Source organism: Trichechus manatus, unplaced genomic scaffold (genome assembly GCF_000243295.1).
Source record: "Trichechus manatus latirostris isolate Lorelei unplaced genomic scaffold, TriManLat1.0 scaffold00180, whole genome shotgun sequence".
NCBI lineage: Eukaryota > Metazoa > Chordata > Mammalia > Sirenia > Trichechidae > Trichechus > Trichechus manatus.
The window spans coordinates 2,662,615-2,674,643 of NW_004444116.1; the positions used below are offsets into that span (position 1 = coordinate 2,662,615).

General features: G+C 38.3%; 1 non-coding gene across 1 annotated transcript; it reads right to left on the reverse strand.

Annotated features, from left to right (window-relative positions):
• Positions 1 to 283: 283 nt before the first annotated feature.
• On the reverse strand, positions 284 to 356 carry TRNAF-GAA (transfer RNA phenylalanine (anticodon GAA)). The gene has a single exon. It is a non-coding gene; the product is annotated as a tRNA-Phe (tRNA).
• Positions 357 to 12,029: the final 11,673 nt, after the last annotated feature.

Consider the following 12,029-nt stretch of genomic DNA (forward strand, 5'->3'; position numbering starts at 1 on the left):
TGGGACAGGGTAGAAGTGCCCTATGCAGTTTCCAAGGCTGTAAATCTTTACGGAAGCTGACCGACACGTTTGTCTCCCTAAGCAGCCCGCGCGTGTTGGCATCACCAACCTGTTGTTACTAGCCGAAAGCTTAACGACTGCACCAACAAGGTTCCTTGTTTGTTTGTTTCGCTTCTTTCAATAGTTCTGTGAGGGATAGCTGTAGTATTCAGTTCTATTAGAATCCAAAGTCTGGTAACGCAAACGTGTTTCAAGAAAGTAGTTCCGCAAAATTGACAGACGTTGCCGAAACCCGGGATCGAACCAGGGACCTTTAGATCTTCAGTCTAACGCTCTCCCAACTGAGCTATTTCGGCAACCCGAATACGTTGGCTTCAGTCATTGCTTCAGTAAGGTTATTATGGCTCCTGTGTTTTCAAATACTTAGCCTTAATTTACATTATGCGCTCTCTCAGATAAAATTAGAAAGGCTCCACTGCCATCCATGTTTAAAAATGGGATCCAATTTTCGGAGACCGTGGATGGGTTAGTAAAGGACGAGGAGGGCGACAAACGGCAGCAATAGGTGAAACAGGGCGATGCTTTTCTGCTTGGTAACCTCTGGCTCTTTCTCGCTCCAAACACTGCTCGGAAAATTAAGGGAACTTCAAATGAAATGGTCGAGCCTGTTCTTTTTCTCTACTTTCAGTCCTTCTTTTTCTGTCCTGCTTTTCAATGATACTGAAAAAAGAGAAGAGGATTGGTGAGCAGGTTAATGTGGTGGCGGGCTTCTTACTTCAAATTGACGAAATGCTGAGCAAGCCAGTTCTTTTTTCTCTATTTCCTTCCTTTTTCCTTGTCTTCCTTGGGTTGACACTGGCGCCCTGGGTGGTGAGGAGACGCAGGGAGGATGAACAGGGAAACACTTCAAAGCAATCCGTCGGATAATGTATTTAATAACTATGAGCACACAAAACGTGCGTTTAGAAGGCGAAAAGTACGCAGCTGCTGGGAACTGTAAAAAGCAGGCGAATGTGTACGGTTTCCAGTCCTCTCAAGGAAAGGACACTCTCCGATTGAGCCACACGTCTCTCACGACGGAAACGTCTTGAAGATCCTCCTTGAAATATTAGTCATATTTCTAAGGGGTTTTGGCAGATCCAATAGTTGACCAGAGAGAAAGTCCACTGTTTCAAATCACACTATTTCTAAACCTCTCAACTACAGCAGGAAATATGTAAAGAGATTGCAGATCCAAGAAACACTCTGCTCCTAGGACTTTCCACCCCATTACACCCCTCCAAGGTTTCCACCTTAGTAAACTGCCTTGCCCATTTTTTTCCTGCAACCACCAGGAAAGATGTATGATGGAACTTTCTCTTGTTTTTTCAACTTTTCTCTCTATCCACTTTTCCTTTTTTTCCCTTCTTACAAAGTTTTTTAAGCCGCCGTCTCCTTAAGTAGAGAGGATTAACGACAGTCTAGAAGAAGATATTTCAATACTTACATTTGACAAAGGACCCTTACGTATTATATACGAAGAACTCCTATGAAACTCTGAACCTCAATGAAAAAGAGTAAAGACTTCACTTCACTAAAGAATATATTTAAAGGCAAATTCATAAACACAGTGAGATAATACTACCTTTCACCAAAATTGCTTTAGTTAAAATAACTGACGATATCAAGTGTCTCTGATGATTCAGAACTGAAACTTTCATACATTGCTGATGAGACTGTCCACTGGTAAGCCCACATTGGTACACTATTTGGAAATACTGCCTCAAGCAAAATATACATACAATCTACAACCTAGAAACTGCACAGCTGCAATTAGACCCTAGATAAATGCATGCTTATTGCCCTTGGAAGACATGTACAAGAAAGTTCATAGCAGCATTAGCTATTTCAAATGTATAACAACAGTAAGATGAATAAAAAATCCTGATGTCCAGAATTCTTATGATGCAATAGGGCAGAGCAATAAGAAATACTGCTACTAGAAACAGTATGGATTCATCTAATAAAAAACAAATTAATTGAAAGAACCCATACTCAAATGAGCAGCACATACTATATGATTTCATTTATTATATTTTAAAGCAGAGGAAAAACTAATCTATGCTAGAAAAGATCAGAAGATTGGAATTGATTGGGATAAGTTACAAAGGAGCTCCTGGGAGGTGAAAATTTTTTTCTCTTGGTCTGCGTGTTGGTTCCATGGTGTATACATATGTATTATTCGTCAAACTGAATAATTTTAAGTTTTATGCATTTCACTCTATGTGAATCTAGCCTCAGTTTAAACAGAAAACAAGAGGAGAAGGATTTCCTTGGATATTTTCTCACCTCCCCAAAACAGCCAAATCCATTTCCATTAAGTGAATTCTGACTCATAGTGACCTATGAGAGAGAGTAGAACTGCCCTGTAGGATTTTCAAGGAGCAGCTGGTAGATTTGAACAGCCAACCTTCCAGATAGCTGCTGATCTCTTAACCACTGCACTATCAGGGCTCCACCTCCAGTACATCTTATGTCCTCATTGTTGTTGTTCTTTGGTGCTGTCGAGTTGATTTTGACTCATGGTGATCCCATCAGTGCTGTTCCGATTGTGGTCTGCTGACTGGCGCCTACTTAGGAACTGTTTTTTACCTGACTGTGAGCATTAGAAACTTTTGTATCAATTTGACATGCCAATACATTGGACTTCTCTTATTAAGTGAGGTAGCAACAAATTTGTATGTAAATCGGAACAGTTAGGTATGGTTCATCTCTAATGTCAGTTAGTCAAATGTTTCTCTTTGTATACAATACTGTATGTAGTATACTTTTCTATGTGTAAAAAACATTAAACACTTCCAGATACACTAAAACATCTTTAACATAATAATACAGTAGTAATAATAATATTTTGATGCAAATCTAAAAGTAGTACCTGTTTGTTATTACGAATCATTTTATGTACCTGAAATTTTTAATGTAATAGGCTTTACAGGGGATACTTCGGAACTACAGGTTGTATGTAAGTTGGACTTTGGTAACCTGGGGCTGCTTGTAATTAGAAAACTATCCCCCAACTATGTCTAGACCTCACCTTGCTCATTTTGAGTGAGACCATGTTGAACGAGGTCACACTGCCTATATTCATCCCTCAGCTTCTCTCCTTAATTGCTAAGGGAACTTTGATAAGCTGCTTTAGCTCACTGGGCCTCCATATTCAATATGTGAAATGGCGATAGTAATAAGCCAATGTAACAGAGTTGAAGGGAGGACATAAAATACTTTAGAAAGACATCTGGCACATAAATCAGCAATCACTATGTTCACTATTGTCATAGATTGAATTGTGTCCCCCTCAGATGTGTGTATCAATTTGGCTAGGCCATGATTCCCAGTACTGTGTGACTGTCCACCATTTTGTCATCTGATGTGATTTTTCTACCTGTTGTAAATCCTACGTCTATAATGTTAATGAGGTGGGATAGGCAGCAGTTATGTTAACAAGGTAAGACTCAGTCTACAAGATTGGATTGTGTCTTGAGCTAATCACTTTTGCGATGTAAAAGAGAGAAGTGAGCAGAGAGGTGGAGAGCTCATACCACCAAGAAAGCAGTGGCAGGAGCAGAGCGCATCCTGTGCTGTGAAGCTTCTAGTCCAGGGGAAGAATGAAGACAAGGACCTTCCTCCAGAGCAACAGAAAGCCTTATCCTGGAGCTGACGCCCCGAATTTGGACTTCTAGCCTACTAGACTGTGAGAGAATAAACTTCTGTTTGTTAAAGCCATCCACTTGGGGTATTTCTTTTACAGCAGCACTAGACGACTAAGACAACTATCACTATTGTTTTTAATCATTGTTGTTGTTCTTGTTAGTTGCCAGGGAGCAGTTCCAACTCATGGCTACCTCAGGTGTTACAGAGTAGAACTGCGTCATAGGGTTTTCTTGGCTGTAATCTTTATGAAAGCAGATCGTCAAATCTTCTGAGATAGCTGGGTGAGTTGGATCTTCCAAATTTTCGGCTAGTAGTCCAGAACAAAGCAAATTTGCAACCTAGGGTCCACTTTTGTATCTTCATTCTCTTTATTCTTATTATTGAACAATTGTTTTGTGCCAAGTACTTAATCCTTTCAACAACACTGAGTATTATCCAAAATCTACAGATAAAAGTCTCAAGCGTTAAAATAAAAGAAGTGATTTATACTAGCAAGTAAATATAATCTGTTCTTTTTCCTAAATTAAGAGATGCTATATAGGACATTCACGTTTCAGTTGTAAAATTACAAACCTAAAGTATCTTCCACTCATCTAATCGTTTTACAATAGTGCGTGACCTTAGTACCCCCACCAACTTCTTTTATTTGTCCACTTTCTTTTTACAGCCACAGCAATGGTTTATCCCTGTGACTTTCTCCATGATTTGCCCTTCGTTGAAGACACCTAGTAGATTATGTCACCACTCCATTCCCAGCAGCAGTCAATGACAGAGTGGAGGAGGTGGAAGGTGCAAAAGTCCAAACCCCTTGACTCAAGGAAAACCCTGCCTTGTGATTTACACCCCAGCACCTCTGTCACATGGGTCATGCGAAATCTAGACTTCACCTGAGAACACATTATTGCTTTGCTACTTTCCCTTTCACTTCATGAAGATGACTCCTTCAGTAAATCATACCCCTCTATCCCTGCCTCACACTCCTGATATTCTACAGACAGGAAACAGCCTGCCGAAACTACTCAGCTGGAGACACATGCTACCTTTCACGGAAATAGAAGGATGACTCTGAGAGGATAACTCCTATGGCAGAGCCATCAAACCACAGAGCATTAATTCCAGGCCTTGAAAGCTAATGTTTGCCTGGCTGGATTTAGATATTTCTTGGGACCAGTGACTCCTTTTTTCCTTTCCATTTCATCCTTTTTTTAATTGGAATGTCTATAACTATTATCTTATACCTGTCCCACCATTGTATTTTTGGGAGCAGGTAACTTGTTCTTTGAAATTCACAGATTCACGTATAGAAGGGAATTGTGTCTCAGGGTGGATTATATCCATAGCCTCTCCCATACATAATTTAGAGTATTTAGATGGTAAGATTTAGGACTTTTGAGCTGAGGAGATTTAGATGAGATTTTGGACTTTGAGTTGATGCTGTAATGAGTTGAGATTTGGGTAGCTGCTGGGATGGAATAAATGTTTTTGCATGTGGGGCAGATGTGAATCTTTGGAGAAGAGAGGGCAGACTGTGGTAGGTGTAATAATGCCCCAGTAAAGATATCCATTTCGTATATCCAAATGCTGTGAATATGTTACCTTACATAGCAAAAGGGACTTTGCAGATTTGCTTAAGTTAAGGATGTTGCAGTGGAAAAATTAATCTAGATTTTCTTGGTGGGCCCAGTATAATCTCATGGTCCTTATAAGAAGGAGACAGGCGGGCCAGAGTCAAAGAAGAAAATGAGACAAAGGAAGCAGAAGTCAGAGTGATGCAGCCATGAGTCAGAGAATGTGGGTGGCCTGTGGAAACCAGAAAAATCAAGGAATGGATTCTCCACCAGAGTCTCCAGAAAGAATGCATATCGGCCAACCTCTTGAGTTTAGGCCTATGGAACCAGGGATTGATTACACAATTAACATGGTAAGCATATGCTTAGGGTATCAACAAAACATGGGCACCAGTTTCCAAAGCAAAGACCAATATACGCCACGCAGACAGGACACAAGGAAAAGCAAGCACCATGGTGCAATGGAACTGGCAGGGCACTAAATGAAACTGATGTCATTTTATAAATGTTGTTTACAATAACAGTTATATTTTCTGTTTAATTTCAGACAGATCGAGTATAACCTCACATTTAGTTCTCTCTTGAAGATCACATAAGGACATGCCAGCAACGCTATGATCATGTGACTCGTGTTGTATCTAGTCCTGCCCAAAGCAAACCAAAATGCATCTTCAGATTGAGCGTACTCTTGTATTTGTATCATGCTCTTTACCATCACTCTCGCCCCTGTCTGGTGTCAACAGCAGTCCAATGAACTGTGAAGATGCAACATCAAGGTACGGAAAGTGAGTGTGCAAATTTTTAAGTATTATTTCAAGACCAAAAATACTCATGGAGATATGCAAAGGGCCCACCAACAAACATTGTACACGAATGAAATTATTTTTTTACTGTCTTGTAAGAACTATTTCTTTTGACTATCTCAGACCTGAAGAACAAAATTACATGTTCTAAATGACTCTTTTACTTACCAATTTTCAAGTATAATTTTTTGTGTTGATGTCCAGTTTTGAATGTATATTTCGTTTTATAAATTTTACTGGTTTTATCAATTATATTTATTGTCAATTATTCAAATTTATTTGCTAAGGGACAACCAAATTTAAAAGTTAAATTTAAACTAAGTGGAGTGCAAAAACAAAAGCTAGTAGAAGAGAAAAACATTTGTGAATTCCTAAAGACAATTACAAAATTAACTTCCTTTTCAAAACATAATGAATCAGAAGAGACTGCTTCCGTTGCAGTCTCAGTTTTAATGGGTGCAAATCATTGTGCTGGCAATGCTAGTGCTGAAATTACTAGTAGCACTACGAATATAACACAATTTATTTCAAATTCTACATCCGTTCCTTGGTGTAATAAAAAAAATAATAATAATATTAATCGTGTAGAAAGTGAAACTGTTTTAGAATCTGAAATTGTCCCATCTGCAGACCCCACAAATAACAGAAATACAGATCCTGTTTTGTGGAATAATTTTTCTTCTAATGATGTAAATTACTGGATGGAAAGAGGGCCAAGTGATTGTCAACACCACAGTGGACCATTTGAAAAGTCATGTCTCGAAATTTTCCGACTGGTAAACAAACAAGCTTCTCTAGGTAGAATATACTTCGAGGCCGCAAAGCTAATGATGACAATTATAAGAGGGATTCTCCGTCAGTTGGCTCTGTATATTGTTTTGTATGCGAACTATTCAGTCCTAAATCCTTTAATTCTCGATTTGCTACAGATGGATTTAGCAACTTAAATATGATTGATAGACATGGAAACAGTTCAATTCACAGATACTGTATGTTATCATAATTGAATGAAAAACATTGTTTTCTCTTAACTCATGAACTGGAAACACAAACTAATGAAGAACCTCAGGATTGGAAAGCCGTTTTGCAGTGTGTTGGTGTTGTCATTATAACAATCACTGCACGTGGAGTATCTTTTTGAGGGAGAAATGAAATGTTTGGGTCTCCACAAAATGGAAATTGTTAGGGTTTCTTGAACTTGTTTCTCAGTTTGATTCATTTTTAGCAGGTCATATCTCAAAGTATGGTAACACAAGAAAGGGTATCCCATCATATATGTCTAAAACTGCATGTGAAGAATTAATAAACTTAATAAGTGATAAAGTTTGATCAATTATTTTCAGTGAAATAAGTATAGCTTGATATTTCAGTTTGTCTGTAGATTCCACTCCTGACCTTCCTCATACAGATCAGCTAAGTATTGTTGTAAGATACATATCTCCAACAGATGGAAAACTGGTTGAGCAATTTATCACATTTACTAGTTTAGGAAGTCATACCAGAGAAGAAATTGAAAATCAAGTGCTTCACTATTAATGTGAAGTTTGCAAAACTGATTTTTCTAATTGCAGAGGCAAGTCCTATGGCGATGCTGCTAATATGCCAGGGTGTTATGAAGGCACGCAGTTTTACAGAGGGCAGAATTTTTTAGAACCTACTGAATATGCCATTTTCATACCATGCACTGCACATTCACTTTATCTTGAAGGATGTAGCTGCAGTAGATTGTTGTTTGGAATCATTTGATTTTTTTTCCCTACTGTTCAGTTATTCTACACGTTTTGCCGCCTCTGCTCACCAATGAGCAGTTCTTAAAACATACTTAGGCAATGACCGTGTATTAAATTGTCTTTATAATACACGTTGGGAAGCCCATGCTGCAGCAATGAGTGTGATCCTGGAATCATACTCTCGGATTCTAGATGTCTTAGAAAATATTGTTGAAGACCAGACACAAAAAGGAGCTACCAAAAGAGAAACTGAAAACATCACCAACAAAATGCAAACACTAGAGTATGTATTTATGTTGATTATGTGGAATAACATATTGCAGCATTTTCATCAGACGAGTCAAGCTCTCCAAGTTTCACAAGTAAACTGAAAGCGTGCACAGATCTCTACCAGTCAATAACAGGGTATTTACATAATTTAAGAGAAGATTTTGAATAACTTGAAAACACAACAATACAGCTACTGCCAAATACTGATTATCAAGCAGTTCTCCATTGCAGATGCATTAGAAAGAAACAAGTAAAATGATGGAAGTGCTCCTGAAGTATCACTGAGACCCAGAGGTCAATTTCTCCTAACCACATAATACACCATCATTGACACACTTGAATCTTGCATGAAAAGAAGGGTGAACGTGTATAAAGTTGTTTCAAATAGATTTTCCTTCTTAAACTATGTGGATATACCTGATGAAGAATGCATGAACACATCCAAGAAATTAGTGCAGGCTCATCTCCATGACTTAAAGACAAACTTTTCTGGAGAAGTGCCACAATCTCATTCTTATATGAGAACTAAGTTTGCAGATTCAGGAAAGACAAATTTTACTCATGTAGGCATGTATGATTCCTTAATAGAAGATAAAATACAAGCTGCATTTCCCAATGTTGACATTACCCATATTCCTAACTTTAAGGTTTACCAACTGTGCAACACAATGCTTGTTTTCATTCCTACAGAGACTCAAAACCCCTCAGTGTACAACAATGATTCCAGAAAGACTCTATCCATCATCTTTATTATGTATGGAAGTAGATATTGTTTGTCAGCTTCACTGTAATTAAATCATTGAAAAATGTATAAGAGCAAAAGATAGAAAGAAATATTTTTAATTATAACACGGTAGAGATGAAAGATCTACCTAAAAATAAAATACAGTAATTTGTTGTAATACTCATTTTCTGATCATTAAATTTTCTTTTAAGACATCTTTTCATTTGTTCATTTATAATTATAGCATTTATTGTGAAACAGCATCTAAACTGAAGTATGAGTCATTTAAAGCAGAAATGGTGAAAGTCAGTTTTTTGTTGTGGGAGATCAACAGAATTTTACATGGATATTTGAAACAACTAAGTTCCCTGACTCATTTTCTTTGTAGTAGAATATGGAGAATATTCCTTTTGTAGAAAATTGGTTATATAGTAAAAATGTCAGTACCCCACATCCACTAAATTTTTTATAGTGCAGTTTGCAGAAAGGGCGTATGCCACTTTTGTGTTCAATCACTAGTGTATATTTGATTATAAGTCAAATTTAAAAAGAAGTTACCACATGGACAGCTAACACACACACACACACACACACACACACATATACACATGTATATATGTAACTCACATGTCCTGTTGGAATGACTGTGTCAGCAGAGGAGGGGACACTACAGACTGTCAGCGTTTAGGGATCTCATCTCAATCCGGCCCTGCACAGAACCCACTTCTGACTTCTGACTTCCAGAAGAATAAGATAATAAATTTGTTTTTTCTTTAAGCCATTAAATTTGTGGTAATTTGGTACAGTAATTTGGTACAGTAGCAATAGGTAACTACTCCATAGTATGGTATTATGTTGTATTGCATTTAGTGTACTGAAAATCTGTCTTGTTACCAAGGGAGACGAATAAAGTTCTTGAAGGATTTCTTGGCAGAGTGTTAAAAAAATCACAGTTTGTACTGGTCAAGTTATAATTGCATCACATGAAATTGATTAGTTAATTCTGGAAACTGTGCTTCAGACTCAAAAGCTTGATCAGTGGAATAATTTTCCCAGCACCAGCTCTCTTTTTCAAGTTGAGTGTATGCAGAAGAGAACAAAAACCTCCAATGCCCTGTCTGAGACCCGAATCAGGACCTTCAGATTACGAGACTGACAAGCTGCCTACTACAATAAGAAAGCACTTATGGCAACACCTTTTAGTAAAACTCTCAGCTGGTACGATCTCAACAGTCAGTGAAATTTCTGAAGCATTAGGTTTTTATATGCTATACACCTCCATGCCCCAAGAGGAATTGATGTTATGTCACATATAAGTTTGCTGTTCTCTGCGTTTGTCACGATAACCTTGATCAAAATTATTTCAGGATTTTATCCTGGAGTAAATAAACATACAACAGAGTGAAGTTTTCCACTGCGCTTTATACATCAGTTTGTGCTGGGTGACATCCAGCAAGCTATTTATCTTCTCTGTGCCTCATATTGTCCATCAGTAAAATGGAGACCATAGCAAAGTATGTATCTTTTGAGGCAGGTAGAGTGACTGAATGACAGTAAATGTAAGGACAGTGCATGGCACATAATAAATTCCTAATAAATTTTAGTTGTTATTTATAGGTGTTTTGGATAACTAGCATGTAGAACTGTTGTAAGAAAAGAGTAACGTGTTGGAAAACATTCTTGTTGCTTTGCAAATAATAGATTTAAAGACTGTCAGGACGTGTGGTAGTGTGGCTGAGCAGCCTAAGGCGCTGGATCTCTGGTCTAAGGCTCTAGTGTCTTCGGGGTGGGGGAAAGGGGTGGAGGGGTGTGGGTTGGAATCCCACCGCTGCCAACTCTACACTGTAAATTGAATCCATCTAAGAACAGAATTCGGAGGTCGTGGTTGAAACAGTTGCCTGGTGCTGCTAACTTAAAGAAGGTATTTATCTTCCTAACAGTGTGTCCTAACAGTGTGTCAGAGAGCTGGTGGCACAGTGGTTAAAGTGGTCTGAAAGGGTGGAAGTTAGAAAACACCAGCGACTGCACTGCAGCTTGTTTGGCTTTTGGTTTAACAGTAGGTTAAGACCAATTACAGAGTTATAAGGAATATCAGACTATTGTCTTTTCTGTCTGTTCTCTATGTCTTAGAACAGCATTGCGTGTCCAAGAGGACAATTTTTTTAGATTTTAACAATGTTTATATTGAAAAAAATGTAACTTTCGCATATTTACAAGTTACAAAAACAAAAGAGTTGAAATACTGTGAAAATCTTTCCATTCCACCGCCTCCCCTTCCCATTCCACCTGCCCTGAATTCTGCCTACCCAAACAACTATATTAGTATGGGGTTATCTGCAAGGAATATTATTCGCATACACAAGCAAATAACCTGTTGTCATGGACTCAACCCTGACTCATGGAGACTCATGGAGACTCCATGTGTGTCAGAGTAGAACTGTGCTCCATAGGATTTTCTGTGGCTGATTTTTTGGAATTAGATTACGAGGCTTTCTTCCCAGATGCTTCTGGGTGGACTACAACTTCCAATCTTCTGGTTAGCACCAGGGGACAAAAAAGCCAATAGGAATCTATTATTTTCCCCACATTTTATACTTTCCAAATCTACTCTATTATATATTACATATGAGAGAAATTAATATTCACCTTTTAGGTATTAGGGAAATTACAAATATTTTGTCCGTAGTTTGTTCTTTTTTTTTTCACTTTGCTTATGTGTTTTTAGTTAGCCATTTTAGTTGCTGTTGTTTTGTTTTGCCTTGTCTTTTTCTTTTTTATTGTGCTTTAGGTGAAAGTTTACAGAGCAAATTAGTTTCTCATTAAACAATTAATACACACATTGTTTTGTGACATTGGTTGCCAACCCGGGGAGGTGTCAACGCTCTCCCCTTCTCCACCTGGGTTTCCCATTTCCCTTCATCCAGCTTTCCTGTCCCCTTCTGCCTTCTAGTACTTGCCCCAGAGCTGCTATTCTCATTTAGTCTCCTATACATAGCTGAACTACGTGTGTATGTTGTTGTTGTTGTTATGTGCCAGTGAGTCTATTCCGACTCATAGCGACACTATGGACAACAGAACGAAACACTGCCCAGTCCTGTGTCATCCTCATGGTCGTTGTTATGCTTGAGCCCATTGTTACAGCCGCTGTGTCAATCCATCTCATTGAGGGTCTTCCTCTTTTTCGCTGACCCTCTACTTTACCAAGCGTGTTGTCCTTCTCCAGGGACTAGTCCCTCCTGATAAC